This window comes from Leptodactylus fuscus, chromosome 2 (assembly GCF_031893055.1).
Source record: "Leptodactylus fuscus isolate aLepFus1 chromosome 2, aLepFus1.hap2, whole genome shotgun sequence".
Lineage (NCBI taxonomy): Eukaryota > Metazoa > Chordata > Amphibia > Anura > Leptodactylidae > Leptodactylus > Leptodactylus fuscus.
In genome coordinates, this window is record NC_134266.1 from 51,074,355 (window position 1) to 51,086,400 (window position 12,046).

General features: G+C 41.6%; 1 protein-coding gene across 7 annotated transcripts in view; it reads left to right on the forward strand.

The window, feature by feature from the left end:
• Positions 1–12,046, forward strand: part of MYO18A (myosin XVIIIA) — a 243,618-nt gene that overhangs the window by 30,652 nt on the left and 200,920 nt on the right. The window lies entirely within an intron of this gene.

Here is a 12,046-nt window from a genome sequence, read left to right on the forward strand (position 1 = left end):
TCTTTTCTATGGTTGCACCAATATCCGTTTGCGATCTTTGTCATGTTTTGTTGGTTCACAAGAGATATTTTAATATAAATTGACCTATTTTTGAAAAATATTAGCATGCACTATGACTAGTGGCGAGGCCCTCTCGTCGCCATATTCTGGCTGGTGAGGCCCCAGTAGAATATGATGGACAACTATTACATGATGTGGAAAGCACATGAGGAATACAGCCTTTGAACAGTTCACTTAAAATCACTTGGTTCCTTTTTACCGTCAGATAAAAATTGTCAAGAATATTCTGGATTTTTCTTTATACGTTTTTAGTTTCCCTGCCTGCAGCTTCATAAATGTTTTTGTTCCATCTACATTATGGAATATGGGTATGCACTTGTCCAAGAGACCACCGGGCTTGGTGAAATGCATCGCATGAAAGCATATTAAAAGCATACTGGTTTACAGATAAAAATCTACATTTTTATTCAGAGGAAATAATCCGAGTGTGGAATGTGTAGTCTTTCCAATTCAGCTGTTTCTCCAACCATTGAGGGTTGTGCTGCGGTCCTGGTTATAGATATGTCAGGTGGTGTAAGGTAACTGGACTTGTTGTTTAGTGACTTCTATTGTTACTTTGTACTTGGGTTATGTTTTTAATCTTTTATTATTGCCTATTGCTCTCTTTATACCCCTATATACTCTGGGGTCATTGGTTCAAGTCCTGCAAGAACAACATCTGGATGGAGTTTGTGCGGGTTTCTTCTGGGCACTTTGGTTTTCTCCCATACTCTAAGAGTAACCTGGCCGGTAAACAGACTTCTTACTATGCTGGCCCAAATATTTCTGAGTTTGGGAGGATAGATTGCAAATGCCATGTGGTCAAGAGCCATTTTGTCTACATTCTTTGTGAGTTATTGTGGAAAGTGGAAGTTCTTTTATTAAAGGGGTTGCCTGGTTGGGAAATTTTTTTTGACAGTTATCTAACTCCCCCCTCCAAAGAAAACCAAAAACGAAGCAATACTTGCCTCACTGGTTCCCTTCCAAAGCTGCCAATTGCCTCACTGATCTGTGTCCTGTTCCTTGTACCTCCTGAGTGTTGAGAAGGGACCTTTCTTGTGCCACAAACCCCGATCTACGCCTGACTCCCCATATTGTGTTAAGGTTGGTGCAACGAGGTAGGGAACAGGGCTGACCGGGTCGGGGACACCCAAACATAGTCATTATAACATGCGCTAGTCTTCTGGTGGGAGTTATAGTGGAAATCTACAGCAGTTCCTAAATGTTGTAGATTTCCATTCTAGAACTGGGACGTCTACCTGATCTATGAAGAAGCCGGAGCCCCCCATAATTCTTTTCTTCTCTGCTCCAGTTGTGGCCTTTATTATGACTGACATACAAAAGGCCTCGGCGTATCCATTTTGTCATTCCTTTTCATTTTGTCAATGTAAGATCACCAGGGTCTGCTTACAGCTCGGTCTCGTCTTGAGCTTGGACTGGGAAATAATTTTGACCACTGAACGTTTCTCTGTTTCTTTCAAGCCCTATAGTCCATGACACATCCTTGGCTGAAAAACTTTGCTTATGAGTATGTTTGCATAACCCGGCGCTGTTTTGCAGCATTCACATAATACAGAACACACATTTACTAGTATAACGTGGTTTTTTTTTTATGACCCTCATGACAGGCCTAAAATTCACTTGTTCCTATGAGGTTTTCAGCATAACCATGATGTAGACAGTGTGCTTTTTCTATTCACTTGGAAACACATAGCGAATGTTAAGACAAATTCCATGTGTAGTTGTGTCCGCAGCGAGAAGAAGGGAGAGTCTTACATTACACAGACAGGGCAGCTACTGCATGTCACTATTGTCATTACTGAGCACGTGCGTCCATCCTGACAAGGACCAGGAGACTGCACTGAGAACTTTGTGTCTGCCATAGACAGGCGAGCGGTGATTATCTACATATGTGGAGCTAAGCAGAGGCGTTGTACGGTACTCGGAGGAGACTGATGGGAAACTATTTTATGGCCTGTTCACACAGTGTCCCATAGCAAAAATCACATGCATTTTTTAATGCAATTTGCCGCTGTTTCATGATTTTCCTTACAATTGCTATATACATACAAGAAATTGGTTATGCACAGATGGAGATATGACCGTATGTGCATTTCTATGATTACGGGTGTATTTAGTAGCACAATATGGACAATGCGATACCATTTAAGCGAATATCAACTTTGAGCTACAGCTTAACAGTCATACCTGAACAGATTATTTTGAGACATGGGTCATGTAAGGGAATGTGTATTTCAGTATCACCCTAGGCTGTTTCAGTATTTTGTATTGAATAACCAGGTGCCTATGGCCGTATCTACAAAGGCATCGCAAGCTGCTTCATGACTGCTTCTCAAAATCTGCTGCAGGCATTGGCGTGGGAGTAAGAAAAAGTTACTGACATATACAATTATTGCTTTGGCCTATCGACTCCGCTGCCCTGGATACATAGCCTCCCACATACACTACCTTGTAGCATTTATTATACTGGTGGAGGAGCCTTTGGGCCCATGAGGGCCCCGGTATGACTGCTATGTCTGCCCATTTGACAACTACGCCTCTGCACTCCTACATTTAGGCCTCATTTCTTTGGATATGTATGTAAGATGGCTTAGGAAAATCTAACCGATACGGCATAAAATATACGCTGGCGGGGAACTCCTTTAATACATTATATATAATTTAAAATGAAGTCGAAAAGTGGATCTGCATTTTAGAACAAATTAGTGCCTGACTGGAATCCTTAGTCTGAGGCTTGCGCGGTCGTCGTCTTCCGTGGCGGGTTAATGATAATCCTGTAAAGTAATCCTATATGGCTGCAGGCAAATTGGCACCTTTCAAGGATTCTTGTTTGCTAAGAAGTGTCAGCTGTAATTTGAGGTGGATTAAAGGGTGACTATGTTTTTACCAGAATACGGTAAATGGTGATGGGTCAGCGGTCGCTTGTCATATCAGTCTGTGAATCCGCCATGAAATTTTGTGTGTATATGTTTCTATTTCAAGGGAGTCTGTCAGCAGTAAATGGATTATAAAACTCCTCAAGTACCTTGTAGAGGAGATTCTACAGTTTCCAAATATACCTCAAAGCCCCATTTTTCATGTAATTTGTTGTTTATTCATTTGCAGATAAGGGGTAAAGTACTTTGGGGCAGGTCTCGGTGAACCTGGGCTTTGGTCTCTTCCCCAGACAAAGAATTTTCCCATCATTTTGCATCTGAATACATGTAAATCGGTTTCTGTTATTCAGCTTTAGAATGGAGAATCTCCTCTACAAGGTACTGGGATTAGCTTTATAACCAATTTATTGTTGACATACTCTCTTTAAGGCTGAGGCCCTGCAGAAATGCAGCTTTTTTTGTTGCAGTTTTTTAAGCCAAGTCCAGGAGTGGATTGAACTGAAGGTACTGTAAATACTCGAGTACAAGCCGACCTGAATATAAGCCGAGGCCCCTAATTTTACCATAAAAAACTGGGAAAACTTATTGACTCGAGTATAAGCCGAGGGGGGAATCCACCAGTGCAGATAATAAGCCTGGTCATGTGCATTGCAGCTTAGTAACTCCATGGGGATCATAGTAATAGCAGTTAACCCCATCATGTCCCTCACATTAACCCCCTGTGTGCCTCACATAAGAGTTACTGATATGTGGGACATATGGAGGTAATAATTAGGCATCTTCATAATTAAGGTCCTTCATTAGTACCCTCGTGTCTCACATATTACTTACCCTTATATGGGGCACACAGGGGTTAATATGAGGGACATGATGGGGGTAACTGTTATTAATATGAGGCACATGGAGTTACTGAAACTAAATTAATAACCCCAAATGCCTGACATTAATAGGCAGAGTAACTAAAGGAAGGTCCCTGTGTGTGTCACGTTACTGTAGCTTCCTCTCCTCCATACAACAGACATCTTCCATAAGACACAATGAATCCTGGCCACTCATTTGCAGGGTAGATGCTAAATCCTAGGGTGCTAAAGGACCTCTCATGAAGCTATGACCATGTGATCGGACTCTGGTGTGGGCGGAGCTACTAGGATTTAGACTCAACCTTATCTGCAGATGTTACATACCAGTGGCTACAGGACCTTTGATGACATCACAGTCATGTGACCTCATGACAAGCCAATCACAGAGCAGTAGCACTAGAGGACCTCCCCCTTACAGTTTTCTGTGCTCCGTGGACCCTGACTCGTGTATAAGCCGAGGAGAGCTTTATCAGCATGAAAAATGTACTGAAAAGTCGGCTTATACTCGAGTATATACGGTACTTTATATATTACTTTTGTAGTCATTCTTGGCTTTGGCTCAAAAACACAGAACAAAATTTTTTGCTGTCATCTGTCATAGGATAAGAGTAACGGACAACAAAAGTCGTAGGGTTACAGACACAGACAGAGCCTTTACCACTGAAGTAACTCCACTCCAAAAACTGGTGCGAAAAATGGGTGGAAACTGATTGATTTTCCGTTTACATAGAGTTAATATTAAAATAAAAACGGATCAGTTTCTCTTCATTCTTTTGTTTGTCCTACTTTTCTGTCCTACAGTAATTGATCCATTTTTTATTTAAGGCTAGGTTCACACTAGCGCTCTCTTTGTAAGCATGACAGTGATCACGTCTGTTATGTAGGCCTAGAATAGTCATTGTTGGCAGCAGATTTCCCATTGTAAACAGGTGATACGTCGCTGACAGTATACACACTGTATGAGGAATGTACGATTGTATCAACCATTGTTGTCCCCATACAGATTCAACAAGCGTCAATTGGTATTCATTATCGCCAGCCCATGCAAAAGGACCCCATGACTGCCATACCTATCAATCGAGTGACAGCTGTCTGTCCCAAACATGCACACTTGGCTTGCTTGAGGATGCATGTGTTTTTCATAGGGACGAAGTAGAAAGCTGCTGCCAGACATCCTTGTAGTGTGAGCCCTCCATACGTATTTGGCTGGACCTGCTGAAATCAAAGGGTTCGTATGATATTCATTTAATATGTAAGACCATACAGACTTCTATACCTTGACAGTCAGCACTGTGCACGACATGGCGGTATACATTAGACCACCAGGTGATTTTTTTTTTTGAGGGGAGGAAATGTCTTTAGAGCATTTGGTAAATCCTGATTTAGTAAGAGTGTTGCTCTTGGTGAATGGGCTCGGATTTTGTAGCTTTGTATATTCTGCTCGTGCCTGCAGCCTGTGGTGGATTACTGGTGTATAGTGTTACCTAAGCGCACACTCCATACCTACTGCCGAATATTAACAGAAAGACAAGGACTCCAGCAGTATGTGCAAACAGGAAATTCCACATTACAAGGTATGTTCCCATTACACCACCAGCGACAAGTCTAAGGATTATGAGCTCTGGGAAGTGACAAGTAACCAGAACGTTCCCTGCCCGCCATCCCATTAGTTATAAGGTGTACAGGGCATACTGGGAGCTCTGCTGGGAGAAGTATATACAAGTCTGGCCCGCCTAAATGTGCAGGCACTACTATCAAGATGGATCTTTGCTTATCTCCTGTTCTTATCTGGATGTTTCCACCCAATGTTACCTGGAAACGTGATGTAAACAAAACCTAAAGTGGTGGTACTATGAAGATGACCTACATTGGCTGGTCTTACATGACAAGACCGCAAATGGTCCGCAATTGCGGGTTTTAAATTGCGGACCATTTGCAGACCCACTGTTTTCTATGTGGCCTCTTACACCACCGTAGATTTTGTCCGTGGTGTGGCGTGCCGTAACCATGGTCCGGACAGTATACCGCATGTCCGTAATGGCCGTGTTTTTACGGCACGGACTGTCCCATACAAGTTTATGGGCGCGTGCAGTTATGCGCATATACACTGAACATACATCTGTATATATCACAATTGCGGATGTCAACGTGTGTTTTGTGGTGTGTTTTGTTTTTTGCGGATCCGCATAATACTGATATACACGGAAGTTGCGGATGCACTTTGCGGTTGGGCACGGATGTCTGTGGAATGAGTTTTCAGAGTAAAATTTGTGTTGCGGGTCCGCAAGTTGCGGACCATAAAAACCAGTACGGTCGTGTAAGACCAGCCTAAAGTGGTGGGAGTCTGAAGTCTGGGACCCCAACCAAACAGGAGAGTGGGGTTTCAAGTCCCTTATGGTGTAACGGACCAGCAGTCAGGCATATGTGATGCCATTTGGGACATGGGACTAGTGACATGAATTAGCCATATCTGGTCTCATTGAATTGAATGTAGTGTCAGTATATACATGACCGCTGCTCTATTCCAATGGAGGGGTTCAGGGGTTCAGATTCCCCAATAGTCTCCTTTGTGTTACAATCCTTTTATACAGCTGAACCGTTATTACAGTTTTCCTACTTGCATCTCCTCCATGATGAGCTCACTTCTGCATTGTGACATTATTACTGATAGGATATGGATTGTGATTTTGCTTGTTGCATTATACTCTGTTTTTTTTGGGAAGAAGGAGGCTGGATAAATAAAGGAAATATTTGGTTGCGCTGCCAGCGCTGAGCAGTGTCCGGTCGTGCTGAGCTATTCTTTTTATTGGACTGGGTAGGATATTTGTTGTTATTGTCTTGAGGTTCATCCTGTATGACTGCTCAGCACGCAGTTACCCGCCGGCTCCTCCGCACTTGGGACCTGCTGCTCGCTGTAAAATAATCAGGAAGCTCTCGACCTCTGTAAGCAAAGCAGATATTAAAATAAAGTCCTGTATAATGGAGTTCTGTTCAACGCGTTTCCTCCTAAACTAAAAACAATTTACTGAAAAATGGAAGTTCTTTAGTTATATGAAGACTTTTTTTTTTTTAATGTTAAAGAGGCTATGGCTATGCTTTAGGATAGGTCATCAGTGTCTGATGAGTGGGGGTCACACATTTGGCTCCCTCACTTACCCCATACAATGTATGGAGCTGGATCAGTCCGCTATGTACAGTTAGTAGTGGCCCCGGATATCTGCTTTGGGTGAGGGGGTGCCCGAGACACACCAGTCTGAGAATTGATAACCTGTCCTAAGGATAGATCATCAGTATTTAATTCATGGATAGCCCCTTTTAAAAGTTAATTTTTCACTCGCTCTCTGCTGATATTTAGCTTTACGACCTGGAAGCTCCACAGACACATTTGGGTAGACGATGCCATTGATTACGACAAGAAGAGCGTTTCGATGATCAGTAGTAACAAATGTTGTATGTATAGTTGCTTCTGGAATCTTTCTATAAAGGGGCTCATCTCTCAGATTCATGTGCTGCAGGACCTGACATTCGGTGGTGTCCCGTTGAGCAGGGACTTCTGCCTGTCTCTAAAGTAGAGACTGTATTGCAGTAACCTGGATAAAGCCTTTTACGCTGGACATAATATGTACAGTGAGACTCGAGAAATCTTGACGTGCCAGAAGATGATTTGGGTGGACCTCAGTTTGGAGGATGTTTGGTGTTGATCTTGCTTACCAGGAAGTACGTAGAGTAAATCTTCCGGTGGGTTGACTATTTTGGACATGAAGGGCTTTGATCTTGTGCGGTCTGTGGTATGATATATTGACTCCATTGTGTTCTATATGAAATGGACATTTCTGTCTGTTGCTTGGCAATAGATTATTTCTTACATAATTTGCATATTTTTTTCCCAGGAAGCTTTGCCTGCAGCAGCTGGATCTCCACAAGGAGAACCATTACCTTCCAAGAGCTAGTATGTCTTACCTAGTACATTTTTGTGGGTCTTTTTTCATGTACAATGGCCTACGTGCATGAAGATGAAAACAATTTCTGTTATTACAGCTGAATTATCTTTTTATTTTCTTACTTTTATACCTTGATCATATTCCGCAGGTTGCGCTCTTGTGAAATAAATCTGACAGCAGAATACAACCTACTGATAGACTTGCACTCTCTTTTCATGAGTGTTACTTTGGAATCCTGCAAAGGAGTGTTTAGCAGATGGTGTCACATCCTTTTGACAATTTTTTGACCCTGCATTTTGGCCAAGACTCCAATGTCCTTGCAGTGGAATTGTAAAATAACAAACGGGGATGGACACAGAGGGAAACATGCACGGACCTGTCAGTATCAATATAAATGACGGCCAACCCTTGACCGTGAAGTAATAGACCATAGACCAGGGCTTTAAAGAAAACTCCAGGAAAGGTCGCCATGTGACCATTAATAAAGAGAAGATTCCTCCCTAGACATCCCTCTAGGGACTGACATTCCTCTCCCCTGACTAGTCCACTGTTTTCACTGCATTATTGTGATTCCTGTCAGCGCTTTGTGTATGTTTTTGGATTTTATTGGTATTGAAGCTTGGCCTGTTGGTATTTTACATACTGATAACATCAATGATATTTGTACCCAGGACGTTGTTATAATATTTTGTGAAACTATTTTCTACAGGTAGTCCAAGGAATCTGCAACTGTAGCAATTTTTTGTGTATTTTACGCTGGGTTCACACCTGCGTTTGGAACCCCCAAACAGAAACTTAATCCACTAAAAAAAGAAAGTGGTTACCCGCAGGAACCCATGGACCCCATAGACTATAATGGGTTCCACCAGGTTTCCGCCCGAAAAGGGGGAATTAATGCTTTTCTCTCCGTATTTTTTATGCAGAATGGGTAATGGAATCCTTAGGCGGACAGCAGGATCAGGTGTGAACTTAGCCTTAGTCTCACATAGCATAAAAGTCATGCCATGGAACTGCCTTGAAAATCTGCAATGAAACATGAATGTAGTGGGTCACTTTGTTGCAGAATTTATCTACTGATTTCTCAATTGCAATTCTGGAACTAAAACAGGGTGTGAACGTGATCTTAAAGTGGTTGTCCAAGAGCTCGAAAAAATAAAAAGGAGCAGGTTGGTAAATGTATCTGTACACATTGGGATCTATACCAACATGTGGAGTGTGTGAACCCAGGCTTTAGCTCCCCCCCCCCCCCCCATCTGGAGCAATGATGGGACAGGACCATCAGACCATTGTGAACAGGGCTTAAAGGGGCTCTATCACTAGGAAAAGTCATTTTTAACTAATCACATCCTTGCATAGGCTTTAGAAATGCTATTCCACACCTACCTTTAGTATGTAGATTGCCTCAGTAGTTTTTGAATAAGTTTGTTTTTATTCATATGCTAATGAGCTTCCAGCCAGCACAGGAAGTTCCGAGCAGCACTCGTCTCTATTCTCTCCTATGCGTGTGTGCAAACAGGAAGCTGAGTCATCAGCAGCAGCAGCAGCCTGTGCTGTATACATACATAGGAAACAATAGCAAAGGGGGTGAACGATGCATCGTGCACCAGTCTAATTAGCATATGAATAAAAACTGACAATCAGAAACCACTGAGGCAATTTACATACTAAAGGTAGGTGTGAAATAGACTTTCTAAAGACTATGCAAGGATGTGATTAGTTAAAAATGACTTTTCCCAGTGATAGAGCCCCTTTTGAGGTTTTTGTCTGGTAAAGATCTTAGAGACTTTGTAAAGTAAATAAGGCTTGGAGCATCTTTGTGTCATCCTTCTTATGGGCATGTGAATGTGGAGAACACCTGTTAAAAACATTGTATGAGATGTACCGTGTCCTCTGTCGCTTCCCATGTTGTCTGTATGGTGCAGCTTTCATAGTTTTCTTGTTCATAGTCCATCAGACTAAATGAGTCAAACCACTTCCAGAGATAGGCCTGTAAGATATAAGGTAGCACGTCCTCTCGGCACCCAGTATCTGTCTTTGGGTAATTTTGTGACAATTTACTTTATTGTCCATTCCACCCCATATCTGGTATTGAAGGATTTTATTCGGTGGATCAGTAGTACAATATAGCAGGGATAAGGCATTTTTCTGCTTTAAGAATAACTGTTATGTGTCAACAGTCACAATTATGTGCATCGAGCTTTAGGTTTTCCTATGAACATAACTATATTTAAATGTTTAGATATTTTTGCAATAAATAATATAATCAAAAATTGTATCATTTTAAAGATTATTATTTTTTTTTTTTTCTAACCACTATGATGTCCTTATTGTGCATGAGTTATCTTCTCCTTCATGTAGTGCCCCTGCCTGATAACCTGACCACGATAAGGAAATCATGGCTGGGTTTCTGACAAATCCCACACCATAGAAAGTTCATGAATTTATGGTCCTATCTATTGGCATTTGTATTTGATGTTGAGGGAATCCTTATAGATAAGACCATATCCACAGCTGCCAAAAAAAAGTATTATTTTTCTCACTGATATAGCGCCATCATATTATGCAGATCTTTACAGGCATTGTGGTCTCTGTCTCGTATAGGGTTCACAAACTTAATTCAATATGAGTCTTTAGGACATTGTTAGGAAACCAGAGTACCGGATTAGATCCTAGAACTCCAGCATTGTAAGACAACAGTGCTAACCACTAAAAGCTAAAAACTAGCCGAGGAGCCAAAGCTATAGAATATAGATAGTGGGTTATCTTTCTCCTTGAGTATACAAGACATGAAAATCGTAAGTCTAAGATATTAGGGACAAATGCTCCTACATTCACTACAATGACAATTCACTACAATTTTGTATGTAATTTCCCCCTCTGTTTTCCAGCAGGTGTTATATGTTAATACGAAGAACGGAGACCCAGGTACCGCATGGGTTGTGCTAATAAAAGTATTACTTACACTAACCTGTTACACGTTTGTGTGTGAAAAGCAAATTGCAGGCATGTCACTTACCACTGAGTGCACGCTCGCTTATCACCGATGGTGCAATTGCACATTTGTATCCTGAGCTCACATTTAAGAGTGAATTCTCCGCATTATGTTAGGGAATAACATGCATAGCGGTTGCATGAATAGCACTTGCTTAGTGACTTTGGTGTGGAAGCTATAGAGTCCCCTGAGAATTTGCTTCATTGGACTTCATAGTTTGGTGTTAGGCTAGGTTCACATCTGCGTTGGAGACTCCATAGGATACTACGATGAAAATCGGCAGAGAGAAAAGTACCGTATGGATATCTTTTCTCTCTGCCAATATAGGTATAAAAATGGCAGAAACCCAACCTAACCGCTGTTTAAGCAGTTGGGAACGATAGCCTAGCACAAGTGTGAACCTAGCCTTAACTGTGTAATATACATTTTCCAGCATATTGGAATTATTTCATATGCTACTTTATGTTTTTATTAACCTGCTACCAAGTACAACAGTGCAATGAACTTTTCTCCACCAAGGCGTTATTTGCAGATTTTCCTAAGTGTGCCCAGTTGGAACATTTCATCGAATACTATTAGACAATATATTCTATATTCTGCGCAAATGTTTTTATAAATGGAAAGCACATGGCATAATGTTAGGGATATTACACTAATTTTTCCAAATAAAACAATTACCCCCCCCCCTTTAAAACGGTCATTTAAGGAATAAAAACAAAAAAAACCTATTCGATTTGCTGCCATGTCAGCACTGTCTGGGGCCACTATTGGTCTCTACTGCCATGTAAAAACATCCTTCCACTCCTTCAGCCTTGCATAGGCATCCGATGATGTGCTATTCACAGTTGAAATCCTACGTCTGTTCTGCTACTTGGGATTTGGGCAGAGCCGACTGCGCGTGCTTCGTCGGCCATTTTGCAGTGTTACACAATTTCAATCACGTATAGCATAGTATCGGATGCCTATACAAGGCCAAAGACGAGGAGAAGATACAGGGGGAGTGAACAGAAGGCACTAAGCAGTTGATGACGCTAGTGTGCTCTGAGCACAGGGGGAACACCGCCTATGCTCCCTGAGTATAATTTGCTTATCAGAAGAAACACTAAATATCACAGAGCTCAGCTTCTCTCCTGTATCATATAACCCTATATATCACAGAGCTCAGCTTCTCTCTTCTATCATATAATCCTATATATCACAGAGCTTAGCTTCTCTCCCTGTATTATATAACCCTATATATCACAGAGCTCAGCTTCTCTCCATCTATCATATAACCCTATAAATCACAGAGCTTCGCCTCTATCCTTTATCATATAA